Genomic DNA, 16112 nt, shown 5'->3' with positions numbered 1-16112 from the left:
TTGCCATCAAGAGATCTTCACAGTGTGATTACTTGACAGGAAATGACATGGAATCCACATTTTTGCACAGATTTAGGCTTTTAAAGGCTGTGGTGTTAAACTTTTGATCAGCTGATGAACAGCCTATTTGAGTTAAATTGTTGTTTTCAATAAATTGCCTGCTCACAACTTTTGGTCTCTTGTTCCCATTTCTTCTTTTTGCATTTTGAAGCTCTACTTACTTCCTAAGATCCAACCGTGCAAAATGCAAATTCATGCAATTTTTTAACTGTTCTTAAGATTTTGATCAGGAGTGTACAAGGGAAGGGGAAAACACTGGGGGGCACAAAGGAGCTGTGACATATCCATTCATTTATAACTATCAATTTATGTTAGGCACCGTCTTTTATCATAAAATATTGATATTTTATTGATGTTCCCTGCTATGGCATCTATTGTACTTCTGTCTGCAAAGTGCTAAAAGTAACTCCATTTAAGTGCTACCAAATTTCTTATTTAAACTTATATAATTAATTTTTTTTCAAGGTATAGTCAGAAGAGATGTGTTATTAGTTTGAGCGGAATATGTATAGACTCTCTACCAGGGGTGGACTGGCCATCTGGAATACCGGGCATCGTCCCGGTAGGCCGTTGACCCAATATGGGCCGGTCTGGTCCGCTATGTTTTTTTTTTTTTTTCTCTTCTTCCTCTCTAAATTCCCTCCAATTGGGCCGGCCAATTGGCTACAGAGGGCTAACGGTGTATTGCCAGCATCGACACATATTATTGGTCTATTGTTTGTCATTGTCAATCAATCATGGGCTGACAGGCTCAGAGAGCCCTGACAGTGCTGTCAATCACAACACAAACCAGGGTGGGGCGGGACCTCATGGCATTGGTGGGGGGAGTCGCGGGAAGGGCTGCTGCTGAGACAGAAACTTTAGGTTACTTTCGTAACCCTGGTTCTCTGAGTAGCATGAGTGAGATGCCTCACTATGGGATACGCCCCTCGCGCGTATTCACAGAAGCACTTATTCCAATTCGCCAGCCCTGATAGGCTGGCAGTCGTGCCGTCCGCGTCAAGGTGCCGCACCTTAAATACGGTGGACGCGGCGTCACACGTCATTCAAAACAAGCACACCTCTTCTCGCTTCACCCCAGTAGCAAGAAGGGCGGTCTGGTGAGACATCATGCTACTCAGAGAACCGGGGTTATGGAAGTAACCTAAAGTTCTCTTTCTTAGCATTCGTTTCGATGTCTCACTATGGCAGGGGTAGGCAACCTTTACTATCGAAAGAGCCATTTCGCCCCCTCTTCCCCCAAATTAAATCTTTCTGGAGCCGCACAACATATTTGATAACACAGGTTATAAAGTTATATATATATAGTTATACAATATATATAAAAACTATAGTTTGTTGCATTTATTAAATAATAAAACGACAATAAAAAAAACTGTTGACATTTAACTGCTATTTTTACCTGTTACAAAATAGGAAAACACCAAACTCTTATGAATTGGAGAACAAAATACATGTGTGGGCCTACTTTGGAATAAATTAAACACAGACCTCAGCTTTTTTTGCTCATCTCCAGCTTGGTAATTTTCAGCAGATGCTGTGTGCTTGCTCTGGAAATATCTTTCAACATTATATTTCTTATTGTTTTCTAATTCCTCGCCACATATCAAGCATGCATGTAAGACAGCATTGGTGGGAGTGAAAGCAAATTAATCTGTCCACGCAGAATTAAACTCTATTTTCCTCCCAGACTTTTCTTTTCTGGTATTTATCCATGATTAGTTTACCGAGGCCGGGGGTCGGAACTATAGATTTGCGACATGAGGGAGCGCCGGGACGTAATAGGATGTGACGCATATTTAAGTTGCTGAAATATTAAAACAAAACGTGAGAGCAGGTCAGACTGGAGGCCGACACAGAAACTGCAGATCGGTACAAACCACCTGCAGCTTCTGCTCTGATCAAGAAGCTTAGGCGCTGATCTCTGATCAGCTGAGACCAGAGAAACTCGTTGTTTTCACTGTTTCCACTGTTGAGAAGCAGCCGGTCAGTCACTGAGAGGCTGCTCCACGTGAACAAGCTCCGATCTCACTGTGTCTCTCTGAGTGAGTGAGCGGGGCTCAGAGCCGGGGGCGGAGCCCTGGCTTTGTGTGTGTGTCGGCTATCTGGGAGCGCTATCTGGGAGCGCGCACACACACACACCCGCTCCTGGTATTTCATGATGGCCTGATACGATGATTATTTAAAAAATGAATGTGAACTCACGTTCATCATATGAAAGAACTGATTCGTTAAGTTTATCGTTCGCGAAAAATATGCACAACATGCACTGCACAGGGAGCCACTGCAGAGGGGCTGAAGAGCCGCATGCGGCTCCGGAGCCGCAGGTTGCCGACCGCTGCACTAAGGGATATGGAGACTCCCGTATTGCCAGACAAGCTTATCTCTGTGACTGACCGCCAGCCCCCCCCTCACTTTAAAAGTGAGATCCACATTGGAGCCCACGCTCAAGACAGCGTGGGTCAGGCCAGGGGATGTGACATCCAACCTGTAGTACCTCGCAAATGTGAGGGGAGAAGACCAGCTAGCTGCAGCGCAGATGTCTTGGATAGAGACTCCCTTGTAACAGGGCCCAAGAGGTCGCGAGACCTCTAGTAGAATGTGCCCGTAAACCAGTCAGAACCTGAAGGCCTGAGCTGGAGTAGGCCAATGCAATGGCATCTACTATCCAGTGAGAGAGTCTTTGTTTGGTGACAGGTTTGCCCCACTGGGGCTTAGCCCAGGACACAAACAACTGAGCCCAGGACACAAACAACAAGGAGCTTTCCACATATGTGGAAAGCTCCTTGTTCTTTCCACATATGTGTGTAAGGCATGGACAGGGCACAGCATGTGTAACCGCTGCTGCTCTGCAGAACCATAGGGAGTTGGCTGAAAAGCTGACAGTTCCACTGGGGAGGATGGTTTAACAACCTTTGGAACAAATGCAGGATTCGGTCTCAGCGTCACCCCAAGGTTCCCTGGGGTGAACCGCATACATGCTGGATGTACAGATAAAGCGTGAATATCACTTACACGTTTAGCTGTAGCCAAAGCCAATAACAGAGCCACCTTCAAGGATAACGTTTTCATGTCCACGTTATCCAATGGTTCAAAAGGATGACTAGAGAGGGCTCCAAGCACCACTGCTAGATCCCATGACAGTGACATAGTCATGGGCAGCAACCTCCGTGCACCCTTCATAAAATGACAAACCAGGGGGTATTGGCCCACTGGTTTTCCATCAAATCCAACATGGCAAGCAGAAATAGCTGCCAAGTAAACTTTGACAGTAGAAAATGCCCTCTTCTGATCAATCAAGTCCTGCAGGAAGGACAGGACTGTACCAACTGGACATTGAAAAGGGATTTCCTGTGCCTTAGCACACCAATCCTCAAACAACCTCCACTTACAGTCATAAAGAGACCTAGTGGATGATGCTCTGGCATTCTGAATTGTGTTAACAATATTCTGTGATAATCCAGTCAGGCTCAGATTAAACCACTCACGGGCCAAGCCCACATGGTGAGGCGCTCCGGATGAGAGTGAAATATCTGTCCGCGCGCCTGGGAGAGCAGGTCCCTGCGCAGCGGGAGAGGCCATGGGTGACCGTGGAGGAGCTGTCTCACTTCTGCCAGCCAGTGCATGGACGGCCAGTGAGGAGCGATCAAAATTAGTGACAGACGATTCTCCCGCACCCTGAGCAGTGTCGGGGGAATCAGAGCCAGAGGTGGAAAAGCGTAAAGCGGGACGCGCGGCCGCTCGTGAGCTGTCTCACTTCTGCCAGCCAGTGCATGGACGGCCAGTGAGGAGCGATCAAAATTAGTGACAGACGATTCTCCCGCACCCTGAGCAGTGTCGGGGGAATCAGAGCCAGAGGTGGAAAAGCGTAAAGCGGGACGCGCGGCCGCTCGTGAGCGAACGCATCCAGCCCCAGCGGCACTGTGTGTTCCACCTCGACGCAAACAGATCCACTGTTGCGCGGCCGAAATGTGACCAAATCTGAGCTACTACAGCCGGGTGAAGTTTCCACTCCGCGTAGAGAGGATTTCCCCTGGACAAAAGGTCCGCACCCACATTCTGAATTCCAGAAACGTGGGTCGCTCTCACTGAGAGGAGATGCTCCTCGCCCCACAATATCAGTCTGCGTGCAAGAGTGTGTAACTGTAGAGAACGTAGACCCCCTGACGATTGATATACGCCACCGTGGTCGTATTGTCCGTCCTCACTAACACATGATGTCCCCGGAGGAACGGCAGAAAATGTTTCAGTGTCAGAAACACTGCCATCAACTCCAGATAATTTATATGGGCATGTTTGAGATCCGTGCTCCACATCCCATTCGCGGATCGGCCCTCGAACACACCGCCCCAGCCTGATAGCCTGGCGTCCGGTGTGACCACTTTTCTGGCAGATATTGTGCCCATGCGCACCCGGCGTATGTGGCGCACAGGATCCAGTCTGAGAGAAGCCACCCAGCGCTGAAACTCTCTCATGTACAGCCTGCCCAGCCTCACCGCCAATATTGTTGAGGCCATCAGTTCCAATAACCTGAGGCACAGTCCGTACGTGACCTGACGTGTTATGGCAAAATGAGAGTGAGTGGACCTGAAAGTGTGCACTCTCTCGGCTGACAGGCGAGCCGTGTAGGTCAGTGAATTTAACGTGAGACCCAGAAAGGCAATTGCCTGTCTCGGCGTTAACGCACTCTTTTCCCTGTTCACCACAAAACCGGGATCGGCTAGGTGAGTCAGTACAATGCTCGTGTGCGCCGCAGCCTCTTGCTCTGAGCGCGCCAGCAGCAGCCAGTCGTCCAGATAAGTGGCCACGCGTATACCCCGCTCCCTGAGAGGAGCTATAGCGGCGTCGACACATTTCACAAACACCCTTGGGCTCAGTGACAGGCCAGATGGGAGTACCAGGTACTCGTACACTGTGTCCTGAAAAGCGAACCTCAGATATTTCCTGTGCGGAGGATAAATGGGAATGTGAAAATACGCGTCTTTCAGATCGATTGATGTGAACCAGTCCCCCGGTCGGATCAAACGTATCAGCTTTGAGTGTCAGCATGCGAAACTTGTATCTCCTGAGATACGAGTTCAAAATGCAAAGGACCAGGATGGGACGTAATGAGGTCCCCCCTTTCTTTGGGACCAGGAAATACCTTGAATAGAAACCCTCCAGTCCCTGCCTGTGTGGCACTATTCGTATGGCTCTTTTGTTTAATAGAGCTGATATTTCTTCCCGTAACACCCGGGCCGACTCTCCCTGCGCACGGGAAGCGATGAGGCCGGGAAAACGGGGGGGCATTGTGGCGAATTGAAGCCTGTAGCCTTTGGCCAGTGTTCTCAATACCCATTCTGATGCTGTGCATGCTTTCCAACTCTCTAGCCTCAAAGTAAGCGGGGAGTGAAGCTCTGTCTGACACAGACGATCTTTGGGGGCCCGTACCAGCTGCGCACCTCCGAGTATCACTGCGCATGCGCGGTCTGATAGGCTCGGAGCGAGCGGAACGGGATGTTTCACCACAGGTGGGACGCTGCTTCCCCCTTGTGGTGTTATGGGGAACAACAGTGTGCTCTGCACCTCTGTGTTTCGTTGGTTTTGTTTTTGTGTTTTTGTGATTTTGCAACCCTGCGCCCTCGGCTGTGAGCCTGGATACGTCATTGGAAAACTTTTTATTAACACAAACTCTGTGTGCGTGCTTGTGAGACATTGATGTGGCGTTGAACAATCCCACATCTGAAACATGTCTCTTCGCCTCTTTACTAGGATGCACGAACTGAGCTCTGGGCCCACGCGTCGCCGAGAGGGATGGGTGGCACTGGGTAATTTCTCCCCTAACACACGGGATAGCTGGGCTGCCAGTGAACAGGGAACGCGTGGCAGCTCCACTCACTGTGGGGTTGACCGCTAAGTCGCCTTCTTCTTCCGCCTGGCCTGCTGACTGGTTGACGGGCCCGGTTGAGCAGCCTGGGTTGACGGGGAATAGAAGGGCTTTCTCGGCCAAGCGGGCTTCGTTTCCGGGGGGCCGTTGGTGTTCGCACCCGGTTGAGCCCTGGGGCGCTTCGGGATGCGGAAAGCAGGAGTGGCGCTCCTAGAGGCAACCTGAGCGAAAGTCTGCCGGGGGGGCGAAGGCGCCGCGGCAGGTGTTTCCCTCGGAAGGCAGAGCTGTAGCGCCTCATCCTCCTTTTTCTTCGCCTTACAGCGCTTTTGCATTGAGGCGAGGGCGGAGCCGAAGACACCCTCGGGGACAGTAGGCATGTCCAGGATGTCCTCCTTTTCTCTATCGGACAGATTGGTCAGATTCAGCCATCTCGTCCTCTCTTGTAACACCAACATCGACATGCACTTCCCTGCCGCCTGTACAGCGCATCGCTGGACGCGTAGGCAGATATCCGCGATTGTTGTGATCTCGTCCCACGCGGAACTTTCGGGCATGTCGGCTATGTCGTCAAAAAGCTCCGCTTGGTAAGCTGACAACATGGAGGTGACGTTGAGAGCCCTCACCGTCAAAGCCGCTGCTTTATAAGCTCGCTCAGTCATGGCAGATTGGAAGCGATCGGCTTTCGTGGGAAGTGTGGGGGCCCTGGATGAGGCAGCTGACAGCCGTGGATGAAGGTGTGCTGCCACCTGGGGCTCCATGGGAGGCATGCGGGCCATGGCATGCTTATCCATTCCCTCAATATCCAAGGAAGACGCACCTTGAATGGTGGTCTTGCTGGAGTAAGGGTTCTGCTTCCATGAGGCGGTAACTTCCTCCAGGAGTTCCGGGATCACCGGGAGAAGTTGTCTCGCAGCTCTCTTTGCTTGGGGTAATTTCTTCCCCTCGTAGCGGGACCTTGGGGCCTCCGCCTCGACCGCGGGCCATGGAATCTTCAGTCTCTCTGCGGCACGTTTACACACATTGTGCATATCGCCACTGGCCTGGGGCGTAATTGTCCCAACCAAGCCCTTTGCAGGGCTTGGAGAGCTGAGAGCCTGTGAAGGTGGGACAAAGCAGGATTCATAATCCTCGTTGTCACTGTCCGACACCAGACAATCCCCGCCGTCGGACTCATCCTCCTCCTCATAATCCAACATGAGGGGTGGCTCCGTTAGCGGGTCAAGCAAATCCAGCGTGGAGCCCCAGCGCCGAATCTCTGATTCGGGAGCGTCCTCCTCATCCACACCGTGTTGGGGTTCCTCGGTAGTGGCACTGGAAAGGATCGGGTCCCTCTCAGAGACTCTAGCTTGGCGTGCTAGTCGGCGGCGGAGACTCTTCGCTGTGAAGCGGGCGCAGTCGGCACACAAGCTCGCGTTGCTGACAGTTGCTGACAGCTCCGCGTGTCTCAAGCCCGAGACACGCGGAGCAGACCGGGTGAGTGTCCATGCTCGATATTTTATTTGTGCGATGGGCATCGCCTGGTTGCGAGATGGAAGGAAGCTTTGCAGCTTGATCCATTTAGCTTGGTGTGCTAAAGGGGAGCGAATTATCTGGAATGATAGTCGCTGTTAGCTAGCTCCGGTGGCAGGCAGTGTGGTGACCGCAGGCTCCCGGTGCCGTGTAGCTATTCAAATAGAAGCAACTACCTATGGTGAAGGCAGTCGTATCGGCGTTTATTCCACTAGCGTCCGGCGATGGAGGTGTTAGCTCCGGTCTGTGGACAGCAGCTAGTTAGCATCAACGCCGATTAGAAAATTGCTTGTTCGTGAAGCGAGAAGAGGTGTTTGAATGACGTGTGACGCCGCGTCCACCGTATTTAACGTGGGGCACCTTGACGTGGACGTCACGACTGCCAGCCTATCAGGGCTGGCGAATTGGAATAAGTGCTTCTGTGAATCACGCGAGGGGCGTATCCCATAGTGAGACATCGAAACGAATGCTAAGAAAGAGAACTTAAAATGGATAATAAAATTAAAAACGCCCGGGTGGCGCTGAGAAGGATCGGGAAAAAAAAGCTGAAGTCTCTGGAGGTGGAGGCTGCTAATTGTGCCAAACTGACGGACCTATTTGGTGCCGGGTTCACCAGCCCAGAAGCAGCAGGTCCTCCTCGCTCGCGGGAGACGAGCGAGGAGGACTCGATGATGATGAGCGAGTGGAGGCAGACATGGTAAGTAACGTTGGCCTGGGGCTGGCTAGGCTACATTTTTGAGACATGTCCAAAACAAAGTAGAAAACGTTTTTGATTTTGTTTTAATATGCCGAATGTGATATTATGGGTTATTATTGTTCAGATGATTTAACTAAGCTAGCTAAGAGCTGCTAACGTTGTTTACTGTTGCCATAGCAACAGTAAACTCTCTGAGCTGTAAATAGAGATGCATTTTCAGGTATTGACACAATGATCAGATTTTTTTGCATTGGAAAACACTAGTAAAGTGTCCTAATGAAAACATGACATTAGTGTTGTAACATTCGTAAACGTTTTAAGGTCAGAAATATTTAATATTATTGTTATTATCACATATTGTCATTGTTAATCATTTATTATTCTGGGAGCACTCCGCTTCCAGAATTTAGGCCTACTTGTCGTCCCTAAATTCTCTAAAAGTAGAGTAGGAGCCAGAGCTTTTAGCCATCAAGCTCCTCTGCTGTGGAATAAACTACCACTTTCAGTTCGGGAGGCAGACACCATCTGTTAATTTAAGAGTAGGCTCAAAACCTTCCTTTTTGATAAAGCTTATAGTTAAAGCTAATTAGTGCGGCAGAACGTTACTTGTTCAGCTTCTCCTTCCTCTTCTCCATCCCTATCCCCCTTCCCCGGAATCCCTGTGCTTTATCACCCGCAGATCCAGGGCCTCTGTGGCCGCACCATATATTGCGGTTTGTTGATCGCGCATTGGGGGTCGCGATGGTGGATCCAGTGTGGCGGATTCTGTGTCGTGTGGGCTGATCGTGGTGGTGGTGGCGAACCCTGTGAGGCGGATTCTGTGTCGTGCGGGCTGATTGTGGTGGTGGTGGCGGACACTGTGTCGCGTTGGCATCGGGTACGGGCATTGGACCAGGAACACGGCGGCGGCTCGTGGTGGGTGGCGGTGGACGGTGAATGAGGACTGGAGTGGCGTTCTGGCCTGGATGGTGGATCGTGGTCCTGCTGGTTGCTGACCATGGACTGTGATTGCAGCGGGACTGCTTGGCATGTCATGTTGGGGTTGTCCTTCGGGATGCTTACCCTCATTAAATGCTGCTATAGACTTTAATCTTGATGATGTTTTCCTGCACGTGGCATCTATTGCACTTCTGTCCGTCCTGGGAGAGGGATCCCTCACATGTGGCTCTCTCTGAGGTTTCTACGTATTTTTACCCTGTTAAAAGGGTTTTTAGTAGTTTTTCCTTACTCTTGCTGAGGGTTAAGGACAGAGGATGTCACACCCTGTTAAAGCCCTATGAGATGAATTGTAATTTGTGAATATGGGCTATACAAATCAAATTTGATTGATTGATAATCATTATGGATGTAGTAATTCATTATTTGTCATTTCAATAATTCTTTTCAGAAGTTTTATTGTGTTTATGTGTTGATCCTTAATTGTGGTGATTGTGTTTTTGTTTGTATGGCTTTTGGCTGTGTTCTCCCTTTTCCCTTCTGTGTTTTCCTGTGTGGTTGTGTGTGGCAGGGGGTGTGGCTGGCTGGTGGCTGCAACAGGACAAGACACACCTGCTTCCAATCCTTCTAATCATCCTTCTCCATATAAGCCTGGGCGTCTCATCACTTCGACGCCAGATTATTCCGTCCAATACGGTAGCAAGGGATTAGCAGGATACTCGACCTTTTGTCTTTTTGGATGTACGCTGACCTTGTTGCTCTCTTCACACAGAACTCTTGTGTGCCTCTTCGCTCGGCTCTTCGTCCTCCTTGTTGCCAGGATCCACAAGCCAGCCAGCACCCTGCTACTCCTGCCTACCTCGCCAGCTAAATAAACTCTGTTCATATATTTTACTACAATCCACTCCGTGTCTGCTTTGGGGTCTGAGCCTTCATTTAAACCTAACAGAATAATCTCGCCACACATGGACCCCGCAGACTTGGAGAGATTCAGACTGGCGCTTTCCTCCCAAGGGAGTCGAGTGGGGCAGCACGAGGCAGCCCTAAACGAGATGTCAAAAACGCTCAACAATCTTACCTCCACAGTGGCGCGGATCGGCAGCCAGATGGACCAAGTTTCTACTCTCCTTTCCACGCTGACTGCTTCGTCTCACACTCCAGCTCCGGTTCCGGATCCTGCTCCGCTACCTCCTGCGGCTCCACCGAGCTCTTCCTCCACTCAACCCAGGGAACCCGTCATCCCCACACCCACTAGGTTTTCAGGTCAGTCAGGGACAGGTAGAGATTTTCTTTTTCAGTGTAATCTCGTTTTTGAACAGCAGCCCCTCAATTACGCTACAGACAGGTAGCTTTTGTTATGAGTCTCCTGTCGGAGAAAGCCGCGGCTTGGGCTGTAGCTCTCTCTTTCAGTAATTCTCCGGTTTGTTCTTCTTATTTTTCCTTCTCCGAGGAGTTCCTCAAAGTGTTTGATCACCCGCTGCGTAGCAAGGAGGCTAGCAGCCGGCTCCTGTCGCTACGGCAGGGAGAGAACTCCGTAGCTAAGCACTCTGTGAATTTCCGGATTCTTGCTATTGAGGCCGGGTGGGATGAAAGAGCGCTGTAGGAGGTTTTTCTCCGGGGACTAAGAGAGGAATTAAGGGACGAATTGGCCGCTCGGGACGAGACCTCATCACTAGATGAGTTAATTTCGTTAGCTATTCGTTTAGATTCCCGTCTCCACGAGCGGCGCAGGGAGAGATTAGGGAAAGTGAGTCACACCCCTCCCATGTCTCGGAATATGAATCCTCCTCAGTGGGAGCTGGCGCCTCCTCCATCTACTTCTTCATGTCCCGACAGGAGGCTCCCGCGGACTGCTCTTCCTCTCTCCGGTACCGATGAACCTATGCAGCTTGGACGGACCAGACTCACTCCACGGGAGCGTCAGCGTCGCCAGCGCCATGGTCTCTGCCTTTACTGCGGGCAGGATGGACATCTGCAGATGCACTGCCCGCTTCTGTCAAAAGGGGGGGCTCACCAGTCACTGGAGGAGCACTGGTGAGCCAGACCTCTGTTTTTTCGTCTCTTTCTCGTTTGACTGTTAAAGGGACTGTTTCATGGGATCAGTCCTCCCGGTCCCTGTCCATTTTAGTGGACTCCGGGGCCGATGACAATTTTATTGACTCTAGTTTTGCTTCTCAGGCAAAGATCCCCTTTCAGCTTCTTTCTCACCCTAAGCGGGTTATTGCTTTAGATGGCAGGCTCTTAGCTCAGGTCCAGTGGTGTATAAAGTACTTGAAAGCCATACTTGAGTAAAAGTACAGATATCTTACTTGAAAGTGACTTCGGTAAAAGTAAAAGTCACCCGTCAGAAAATGACTTGAGTAAAAGTCTTAAATTAGCTCATATTAAATGTACTTAAGTATTAAAAGTATCTGGTGTTGAAATTTACTTAAGTATCAAAAGTAAAAGTACAAGTACCAAAATTAAAAATCTAAAGTGCTTTTTATAGTCTATACAGGCACAAAACTACCAAAAATGTTTCTCCTCAAGATTTATTTCAACTGACTGAAAAATTATAACAATATGCATATAATCTATAATTTTACAAATTTTGAACCCTAGAGACTGAGGTTCAAATAGTAATGGACCAGTGCATCTGAACTTCTAGAGAAAACAAAGAATCAACACAACAGAATAAACAAGTGCCTCTTGTGTCTGCCTAAGAACATTAATAAACCACAGTATAACAACTAAAACATTCTGTAAATATCACTTAACCTGGACCTTTCATCAGTAGCAGGAGTGATACACAATGCTCTACTCAGTAACTGGAAACAAGTTCTAGGCACACAAAATAAGATAGTTTCTCTTTTGTTAACAGCTGCACTTTGCTAGTACAGAGAAGAAAAACTCACTGGACACACTCTCGTTTTGCTGCCAGATTTCAGAACGAATAATAAAGACTGAGCTGAACCGAGCTCCTGCAGGAGCACCTGGATCATTATAAAGGGAATTGTATGGGGAATGTGCTGGTGTTGATTAAGTCCCTCCTCTTTGTACACACATCGCTATTCATCATTGGATGGTTTAGTGAGGTCCTCGGATCGGCCCCGCCAGAGTCGGAGCGCCGAGAAGACGATTAAACTTGAATCTAGTGGAAGTTAAACTCGTAACAGGGTTCCTGATGGTGAACCTGCGGAGGGATCATTACCAGTACAGCCTGCTCGACCCAGTCGACCAAGGCAGCTCGAACAACCTCCGGACCATGAGGGTCTCGCGTGAGGGGGGGTGCACCTGCAAATCTCCCGAGGCAGCGGGTACGCGAGTGAGCGAGAGAGAGAGAGAGAGAGAGGTGCACCGTGCGTACAGGCGCACGTTGCACCAACCTCCGCTGCCCAAGTAACGAGACAGTTTTGAGAATGTAAGAAGTAGAAAGTATAGATATTTGGGTTCAAATGTAGCGAGTAAAAGTAAAAAGTCGTCAGGAAAATAAATACTCAAGTAAAATACAGATATGTGAAAAATCTACTTAAGTACAGGAAAGAAGTATTTGTACTTCGTTACCTCCCACCACTGCTCAGGTCACCCATCGCACGGCGCCTGTTAACCTGATGCTATCCGGCAACCACCGGGAGATTATTTCCTATTTTCTAATTCCTTCTCCGGCTTCCCCAGTAGTGCTAGGGCTTCCTTGGTTAAGCCTGCACAACCCTCAGATTGACTGGTCTTCCGTCGCCATTATCAACTGGAGTCTGTTCTCTCATTCTCATTGTTTGCATTCCGCCATCCCGTCAACCTTATCGTCCACGCTGTTACCACCCAAACCAGTGGATGTCAGCTCTGTGCCCTCAGTCTATCATCACCTCCGGGAGGTGTTTAGCAAGGACCGTGCTCTGTCTCTTCCCCCTCACAGACCCTATGACTGCTCCATTGACTTGATTCCAGACGCTCCCTATCCTTCCAGCAAACTGTATAATTTATCTAAGCCGGAGAGAGGGGCCATGGAAAATTATATTACTGACTCCTTGGCCACTGGTCTAATCCGTCCTTCGTCTTCTCCGCTAGGGGGAGGTTTTTTTTTCGTGGAGAAGAAGGATAAATCGCTGCGCCCTTGTATTGACTTTCGGGGTCTCAATGACATTACTGTTAAGAACAGCTATCCACTCCCGCTCATAGACTCGGCGTTCGGACCTCTTCATGAGGCTTCTATTTTTACGAAGTTGGACCTACGAAACGCGTATCACCTGGTGAGAATCAAGAAGGGGGACGAGTGGAAGACTGGGTTTAACACATGAACTCTGTTCATATATCTTACTACAATCCACTCCGTGTCTGCTTTGGGGTCCGAGCCTTCATTTAAACCTAACATTAATGGTGTGATCATGTACACTAAATGATCAATTATTCTCCATTACAGGTTGTTGTGATTTATTTGAGGAGTTGTTCTCCCTCTGTTTTATATGTGGACATTTGGGACCACTGTTAGAATTTGGTAAGTTTATCATTCATTTTTTTAATGTATAAATTCATACTTCATAATTATAATAATTTTCAAAAGATTTTAAAGGAAACACACATCCAAAAAGTTCTCAACTCTAGGTGCAGTACAGAGGAAAACATTTTCTTTATTTTTCAGACATTATAATATATCCATGTCCTCCTCAGGTTGACCACTTGACATGTGAGAGCCTGAGGAAGTGATCCCCCTCTATCCATGTTCGAGGACTTGCTCTCTGTCTGCCTCCACTCTCTGCCTTCACTGTACCAAAGTTTGTCTGTTGAGTCTCCTCTAGTCTGGTGAGTTTATCATTTTTTATGTTTTATGAAATCATATTTAATTTGTGATGATTAGAGACATTATAATGTATCCATTTCCTTCTCAGGTTGACCAATTGACATGTGAGAGCCTGAGGAGTTGTTTTCCAGACACAGGTAGAGCTGGCAGGGGCGTCACCCTGGGCCTGCCCTTTTGGGCTGGGCTTAGCTGCAGATCTAAAGGCTGCTTCCAGGGGTATGGCACCCTCAGCCTTTGTTTTTCTTTGCTTCTGCACCTTACAACATACATCACACCTATTTTCACACATCCAAACACTGTTAACACCACTGACGCGTAACATATTTTACACATCCCACTACGTAGTTAGAGCTATCTTGATTTGGAGTTAAATAAATTTACTTTTGGCTTGAGAGGTTTGTGTGTGGCCTCCCTTCTTGTTGCCATCTTTGAGCTAGGTGGTAACAGTAGTATGCATTAGAGAAGACGCCGCGAGATTTGTGGACTTCTATGTGGTGTCCGCTGATAATGTAGTGGGCTGGTCTGGACAGACAATTCCAGGGCTGAATTTTTGTACCAGTCCACCCCTGCTCTCTACTCTCCTGATGTCATTGGGAGGCTCATTCCACCATTTAGGAGCCAGGACAGCAAACAGTCCTGATTTTAGCGAGTGTTTACAGCACTCAGTATTTTGGGGTAGGAGTCTCTTAGCATGGCACATCTTGACTTGGCAATATTTGCCCACTCTTCTTTGTAAAAGGGCTCCAAACCTTTCAGATTGCGAGGGCTTCTTCTTTGCACAGCCCTCTTCAGATCACCCCACAGATGTTCAATTGGAATCAGGTCTGGGGTCTGGCTGGGCCATTCCAAAACATGAATCCTCTTCTGGTGAAGCCATGCTTTTGTTGATTTGGATGTATGTTTGTGTTCGTTGTCAGTGGCGATTTTAGCCTGAAATCTCTGGTGGGGCAATTTTGTATGACGTCATGTCCCCGTCACAAAAAATAAAGGTAGCTGATTATTATAAGCAGTAGGCCTATATAGACCAGTAAGATATACTATGGACTGCATTTTGAATGCCAGCAGGAAGCAGAAATCCATTCAATTTAGGAAATAGGTGGCGGGTAAGATTAACAATGTAAAGACTGTAGCAGACAAGTTTAGTTTTCACTAAGCTGTTGACTCTGCTGAAATTGCTTCATAATTTGAACTTCAATAGTCCTATTGTTACTTTCCCAGTATTCCATTAAAATGCTCAAATGAAAAACACCAGAAAGAATAAACTGGTCCATAGTCCAATATGCACTCTTTCAAATGAAGATGTAAATGCATGTTTGGGGTGCAGTGCAATGGGCCAAACAGATCGACAAATTTTGAGAGAAATGACTGCATGAATCTGTCCGCTACTTCCAGTCTCTTGATGGATATGTTAGGAATTTAAATTCTAGATGGTATTTGGGTCTGACTGAAACTATTTGCAACTAAAGGGGGGGGAGCATGAGCAGTTGGGCCATATATAAGGCCTTTATTCAAATGATTTATAAATAACCCTTGCTGCATATTGTTAATGAATCTTATAATTGTTCTGAATTCTAACTTTTGGTATTAAACTATTATTCCCTTGGAGTCATTCACAAATATGTTTCAAGCAGCTGTCTGATAAAGTTCTGGAGGTCGGACAGAGTGACTTTGTTGACATTGTTTTGTCTCGTTTTGATTTCGAGGATCCTAATGTTTACATCAACAGGACATTGTTTGAATATAGCAGGAACATCATATTCCTTTCTCCAATGGCCCACATGGCATCAGCTGTGTCAAGGCCTTTCATGAAGAGAACATTTTGCTTAGCAACTATCAGAGTAGTAGTAGCGTCACAGAGAGCGGCTTCTTGTCACTTCCTGGATTTCTGTGCCAAGAGGCGTGGACATGCCAGTGCACCAACAAGGGAGAACCAAATTGATTTGCGGTGACTCCCCTTCAATCTTTCATAACCAATCATATTAAATCTACTGTTATAACTATATCAAACCCCTTTTGTTCGGGGCCATTATTAACTACCTATTGCTAACTTAATTAGCCTAGGCTGTGATAATTGTCCATAGCTATGTTTTTCAACTTTCATTGCATCTCAATAAATATTTAAATTGGACCAGTCCGGCTCTTCTCTTATTTAGGATAAATCAACACGCCTGACAATTTGGTGACCCTGACGTGATCCTAAGAGAAGTTTTGACGGACGTGATCCTGAGAAGGAATCTTTTGAAAAGACCGCAGACCTCGAGGTCTAGGCT

Source organism: Platichthys flesus, chromosome 6, assembly GCF_949316205.1.
Source record: "Platichthys flesus chromosome 6, fPlaFle2.1, whole genome shotgun sequence".
NCBI classification, from domain to species: Eukaryota; Metazoa; Chordata; class Actinopteri; order Pleuronectiformes; family Pleuronectidae; genus Platichthys; species Platichthys flesus.
The sequence above is the reverse complement of the archived record's forward strand: the minus strand, read 5'-3'. Positions refer to the sequence as shown.